At 41.3% G+C, this 7,224-nt stretch overlaps 1 long non-coding RNA gene across 1 annotated transcript; it reads left to right on the top strand.

Moving 5' to 3' along the window:
- Nucleotides 1-1,347: 1,347 nt before the first annotated feature.
- On the top strand, nucleotides 1,348-2,573 carry LOC142718394 (uncharacterized). Its single transcript, XR_012872517.1, has 3 exons — nucleotides 1,348-1,723; nucleotides 1,806-2,011; nucleotides 2,498-2,573. It is a non-coding gene; the product is annotated as an uncharacterized LOC142718394 (long non-coding RNA).
- The last annotated feature ends 4,651 nt before the right edge of the window (nucleotides 2,574-7,224 follow it).

Genomic DNA, 7,224 nt, shown 5'->3' with positions numbered 1-7,224 from the left:
GGTCTGTAGTCTGAATTCATTTAGGGATATGGTCTGGGGTCTGTAATTATTTAGTGGTCTGGTCTGTGGTCTACATTGATTTAGGTGTCTGGTCTGGGGTCTCCATTGATTTAGGTGTCTAGTCTGGGGTCTGCATTTATTTAGGGGTCTAGTCTGGGGTCTGTATTTATTTAGGAGTCTGGTCTGGGGTCTGTATTTATTTAGGGGTCTAGTCTGGGGTCTGCATTTATTTAGAGGTCTAGTCAGGGGTCTGCATTTATTTAGGGGTCCAGTCTGGGGTCTGTATTTGTTTAGGGGTCTGTTCTGCGGTCTGCATTGATTTAGGGGCATATTCTTGGGTCAGTATTTATATAGGGGTGTAGTCTGGGGTCTGTATTTATTTAGGGGTCTGGTCTGGGGTCTGTATTCATTTAGGGGTCTAGTCTTTGGTCTGTATTTATTTAGGGGTCTGGTCTGGGGTCTGCATTTATTTAGGGGTCTGGTCTGGGGTCTGCATTTATTTAGCGGTCTGGTCTGGGGTCTGTATTTATTTAGGGGTCTGGTCTGGGGTCTGCATTTCTTTAGGGGTCTGATCTGGGGTCTGTAATTATTTAGGGGTCTGTTTTTGTTTAGGGAGGTCTGGGGATTATAATAATTTTGTAGGTCTATCTGTATTTACTCTAAAAATATTGAATAAAGCCCTATTTGACAACACCATCACAAAGGAGCTTTACAAAGCACTTACACCAGTTGAACCGACAATCCAAACCCTCTACTTACTACCTAAAGTCCATAAAGACTCTAAGATTCCTCCAGGAAGGCCCATCATATCAGGTAGGGGTAATATGACAGAAAAAAACTGTAACTTTATTGACTATAATTTAAAGGGATTTGTCGAGTGCTTACCATCATACGTACGAGACACAGCAGATCTTCTGCAAAGGGTTGACGGAATCAATATAGAGGATGATATGTTGTCAGTCACTTGCGACGTTGAGTCGCTATACACCAGTATACGTCATGCTGACGGACTCAAAGCAGCTGAATTCTTTCTCAACACAGGAAACATGGAAACTAATTTCTCTAAGTTTATACTTACCTTACTTGAATTCGCCCTTATTCACAACTTTTTCATTTTTAACTGGTCTTTCTACCTACAGCTCCAGGGAACGGCAATGGGGGCGGCCTGTGCACCCTCATATGCCAATTTGTTCCTCGGGCTGTGGGAGAGGGATCTTTTCCAGGGTGGGCAGGGTGTCTCAATGGACCAGGTCATATTTTTTTGTCCCGATACATTGATGACATCCTGCTCATCTGGAAAGATACGCCGGCATCACTTGCCACTTTTATACATGACTTGAACAAAAATGACTTCAATATCAAGTTAACCTATCATTCTAATAAACATCAAGCAGAATTTTTGGACATTAAACTATTACGGGACTCTAATGGTTTCCTCCAAACTGATGTATTCCGTAAAACCACTGCGGTAAACTCTTTTCTTCATGCTTCTTCTTCTCACCCCAAACAGACTATATGGGCAGTACCAACAGGCCAATTCTTCAGGATCAGAAGGATTTGTTTCTCTATAGAGGTCTTTGAAAAACAAGCCTATGACCTCACTAATCGTTTTCTGGCCCGCGGATATAGCAAAAGATCGATCAAAAAAGCGTACTATCGTGCCAAAAGTACTCCGAGAGAGAATCTTTTATTCCCTAAACCGAAAAGCCAGTCTGAAGTACAGGTAAGATTTACAACAAACTACCAATCACGCTGGTTTCAAATGAAGGGAATAATTAAACAATTTTGGCCCATTTTACTCACAGACCCCACAATAGAAAAAGATATCACCAAGTACCCAAGTATCTCTGCGAGACGATCACAAAACCTCAAAGACTATCTTGTCAAGAGCTACTATCAACGTAATGACTTGAAGTTCCCATTTGGTACCCAAAATGGGGCTGTAGAGCATGTGGAAGTTGTGTTGCGTGCCCCAACATTGAGAGGGCGACCTCTTTTTCTTATTCAGCAGGTAAGAAAACCTTTACCATTACGCATTCAATTTCGTGTTCAACAAAAGCAGTAGTTTACTATGCTACATGCCCATACCCCAAAATATATATTGGTCTCACATCCAGAGAATTTAAGATCCGGGTTAGAGAACATGTAAGAGACATCATGGGAGCGGGGGCCATTGAAACATTAGAAACTTTAAAAGCTGTAGACACACTTTAAGACACACCATGCATGTGACCCGACGAAATTGAAAGTTAGGGGCATTGATTGCATCGAACCAAATATTCGTAAAGGCGATATATAAAAAAAAACTGGCTCAGTGTGAATCAAAGTGGATCTGGACTCTGGGGACTCTGCGTCCACTTGGACTAAATGAAAATGTGAATTTTGCTCCATTTCTCTGACCATTGACCTCCAGTGGGTCACTCTTTATAACATAAATGTACGTTGTATATATTTTATTTTAATTTGTATTGTTATTAATTTGCCCTCCATTTTTCAGTTTCTCTACAGATAGTTGTGTCGCTACTTTATTGGGTGACCTCGGAAGTACGAATATTTCTATGAAGACATGTGGCTAATATAGCGAATAATGACTCATATAACAATAATATGCATATTGATCCATTTTGGTTATATGATTGCATAGAAATATACATTTATTTGATTAAATGCACTAAATGTATTTTATGAGCATTTTTATTATATATAGCTTATACATGCGTATATTTTATGCATCTGTTGTATATATTTCTATTATTCTTTGTTTCCACATTGGTTACACGCTTTTCACCTTTTATTCACACACACAGTCATGTTTGGAATATCTTTCTGTACCATGTACGTATACTTTTTTCTTCACTAATGTCATTTCTCTTCTATTTATATTTTTATTCGTTTTTGCACTTGCATATTTATTTATATGTCTAAATATGCATATCTATACATGTCACTTAATATATATAGATTTTTTATTTTTCATGATATATAGTTATATTTTTTTGTATATACATAGTTTTGTGTACACTTATACTATATGAATTCACATAACCAATTTTATACATAGGTTCTACTCACTTTTTTATCACACATAAAAACATACAACATATAATGTTTTACCAATTTCGGGTCACTTTATTTCATATCACCATCATACATAATATATATATATTTTCACTCTATTTATTTTTATGCATTTATTTCTCAATGATGTGCTTGACATATAACCATGACCGATGATAGAATTATAGTTCATAACGCCATCGCCATACTGTCAGTTTGGTACTTCATCCAATGTATAAATCAATACTATGTCTTTTGTTGCGACATCGTCCAGTCAGGCTAATCTGTATCCATACCCACCTATATATCCAGGCATGTACAGCTGTGCGCTTACGCCAGGGGGAGTGACTGGGCTATCTCGTTGCTCGTGCGTCTATATCCCAGTGGGCGGGGCTTCGCGACGTCAGCCGTCGTCGATCCCCCGCCCGCCTGGATGACGCGTGGCCAGGAGTGTGCCGTCGGCCATCTTTAGACCTGGCGCATGACGCCAGTACGAGCTAACACATTGCCTGGATGAGTAACGCCCCTATCATGCCTGATTGGATGCTGTGCATGTAAATGGAGGGTCCCACTGGAGAGACGCCACCCCCGGACGAAGGCATTTCGTCAGCGATGATTGGAAACTGTCAGTATGTATGGACACAGACCTTTAACCGGTTAAGGACTAGGCTGTTTTACAGCTAAATGACCAGAGCGCTTCTTTAGATGACTATAACTCTGCAGGTGAATAAAGTTCATCGTTGAATTTTACACTCTTCTTAAAGGACAGATAGGGCTTTGTTTTAGTGGCATTTGTCAGTATATATCATTTTTATTTCTTTCTCTAAAGTGGGCAAAATTGGAAAAAAATGCAAGAATTTAGCAATTGCGTCAGTTTATGATAGCTTTTTCCCACACAAAATGAACCACAGACAAAATTAATCTCCTTTCACATTCTGCCACTTCTCCTGTGCATGGGGATACCAAATATGTGTGCCTTATTCACTGTGCGGGCATGTGCCAGGGCTTGGCATAAAAGGAGGCTTTTTGGTCCAGGAATTCTGCACTTGACTTTATAGCCGCATACTGTTTTCTGGGGGGCCTAATGCTGCTGAAACATTAGAATCACCCCATAAATGACTTCATTCACACAAGTAGACCCCACAAGGTTTCCTTCAAGGGGTTTATCATATTTTTAGACTGTCCAGTTTTCTTCTGAAAGTTTCTTGAATAAGATGGATCAAAATAAAATTAGCAATTTTTTAGCAAATACGTCAGTTTATACCAGCATTTTTCACACACGGCATAGACCACGGACAAAAATAATCTCCTTTCACTTTCTGCCACTTCTCCTGTGCATGGGGATACCAAATATGTGTGTCTTATTATCACATAGAGAAGTAGGAGGGCGGACGATAGAAGAAGATTATTTCACAAATCACTTTTTTTCAAAGCTGGTTTTACAAAACTCAACAGAGTTTCTATAACACGTCCAAAATATCTGCTCTTGAAGCAGAAATCCCAAAATATTCATCTAGGGGTAGAATGGGAATTTATTTTTTTGGGTTTTCTAAAATAAGAAATTGCAGGTTTATGCAAATGGAGCTCTCCAGCAGATGAACTATAGAGAACATGCAAACATGACATCCACCCCCCACCCATTCCCTCCCCCACCCTTGGAGTAAAATCAGGGGAAAAATAAAAACGTAATGTAGGGCAAATATATTTTCAACGAATTAACTAAAATCTAATAATGCAGAACAGTGTGGTATTTTTTAAAACATGGCTCAATGCCCAGGCCTGGTTGTAAGGGACATGAGGGACAGAAATATCGGGAATCTTTGCGGTGCCGGTCTTTTCTGCAGACGCGGCACTTTTTCTGGGGGTTGCTTCTGGTTGGTGTTGGGGGAATCCGACTGATGAAGTGTCTTTCAGTCAGTCGCGTGACATCCTCAGACTGGGGGCATTCTCGGGTGTCCTGAACATCAAAAATGAGGCCCTCAATAATTTTCTCCTGGAAATCCAGGTATGTGTCTCTGCCTCTGTTTTTTTTGTAGAGCACAAATGAGTTGTGGATTTGCCACCTGTAACAGATAAATGGCCACTTTTTTGTACCAGGTTTTAGTTTGGCGTTTTACTAAATAGGGCTGTAAAACCTGGTCGCTTAAATCCACCCCCCCATGTACTTGTTATATTCGGACCCGATCACTGGTTTGTGCTTGTCCGATGTTGCCCCTCTTTCCCTCACTGCCACTGTTCCTGCGGTATGAATCGTGCTTAGCACATACACATCTTTGCGATCCCTGAAATTGACCGCCAGCAATTCTTCAGATGCATAAGCACAGGAGACCCCCTTTACCATGCGCTTCCCCACTAATTGCTGTGGAAAACCAATTCTGTTTTTGCGCATGGTACCACATGCCCCAGTCCTTGCAGCATGCAAATGCCTAAACGGGCACACTGGAATAAAAATGATCACAGTACAGGTGGTACCCCTGGTGAAGCAGAGGCTGCATTATCTCCCACACGATCTTACTGCTGGTGGAAAGATCAGGGGGGCATCCAGGAACATTTATTGAGCGGTCCCGCCCTTCATAAATCCTGAAGGCGGTGGTATATCCTGACCCGCTTTCACACAGTTTGTAGAGCTTAACGCCATATCTTGCCCTTTTGGAAGGTAGATATTGGCGAAAGCTAAGTCTGCCATGAAAGTTGAGGAGGGATTCGTCCACACTTACATTCTGCTCAGGGGTGTAGAGTTGCAGAAATAAATTATTCAGGGAATTTACTAGCGGTCTTATTTTGAACAACCGATCCCGGTTTGCATCGGTACTTGGGGGGGCCTGTGCGTTGTCATTGAAGTGGAGGAACCTCATTATTGTCTCATAACGAGACCTGGGCATTACTGCAGAATATACTGGGGTGGCTTGGGCGGGTCTTGTTGACCAGTAAGACCTAATGGAGGGCTTTTTGACAATACCCATATTTAGGGTGAGCCCCAAAAAATTTTTTAATTCCTGCTAATTGGTGGGCGTCCAATCTCTGGCATGGGTGGATGAAGGTTTCTGCCTTATATATTGCGTGGCATATAAATTTGTTTCGTGGACAATCTGATTTAGGATGTCGTCCGTTATAAATAAATGGAAGTAATCCATTTGGACAAAATTTGTATTGTCCACGGTTATGCCAGGAGTGGCAGTAAATCCGTGGATTCTAGGCCCAAAAGATGGGGCAGGTGCCCATACAAGAGCCTGGACTGAAGGGACCAGGCTGTCCTGTGCTACAGCGCTACTTGGCCCTGCGCTTTCATGTTCTGGAGTTTCAACTGCATCAGGGACAACGTTCCCTGAAGATGAACCTGAAGTGACGCTGTCATCGTCACTACCTAAAACAGGTTCCATCTCGGACGCCATCTCTGATGCGGTCTCCGACTCAGACCACAGCATGGCGTATGCCTCCTTGGCGCTAAACAACTTCCTCGCCATAACGTAACTAACACTAACTAAACAAATTATTATTTTTTTTTCTATAAAACACACAAACTAACTGCTATATATATCTACACTACCGCTAACAAAAAATAAACCGCTATTGCTATATTAATTATATATATATGTGGATATATATATAATTATATACTCCCTACCTGCCTATTCTAATAGAATAAAAGAAAGAAAGGTAGATAGAAAAAAAGATAGATGGATAGATAGATTGTATAGATAGATAGAAATCTATCTATACAGAGAATGTTTTATGAGTCTAACTGTATTTTTTTGTAACTGTAACTGTATTCTTCTGGCAGCAATTCTCCCGAGTCTCTTCTTCTCCTCAAACTGAAACAATGTTTGAGGAGAAGAAAAGAGGCAGGAGATTTACTGCCAGAAAAGTCAAAATAAAACAAATGTGGTCGCTGTGATAGGTTTTCACAGTGACCACATGTTCAGGGACCATCAGATTGGTCCCTGATACTCTGCCCAGTGCCCAGAGCTGTTGGTAACAGCGTGGGCACAGGGCTGTGTGCACGCGATCGAGTGCACACTGTTTTCTATGCAGAAATGCATGTGATCGCTGTGATTGGTTGTCACAGCGATCACATGTTCAGGGGCCAAAAGATTGACCCCTGACATTCTGCCCAGTGCCCATGGCTGTTAGCAACAGCCAGGGCATAGAGCTGTGTGCACGCGTGCA

This window comes from Rhinoderma darwinii, unplaced genomic scaffold, assembly GCF_050947455.1.
Source record: "Rhinoderma darwinii isolate aRhiDar2 unplaced genomic scaffold, aRhiDar2.hap1 Scaffold_465, whole genome shotgun sequence".
In the NCBI taxonomy this organism is placed as follows: Eukaryota; Metazoa; Chordata; class Amphibia; order Anura; family Rhinodermatidae; genus Rhinoderma; species Rhinoderma darwinii.
Note: the sequence above shows the minus strand (reverse complement) of the source record. Positions and strands in the feature narration are given on the sequence as shown.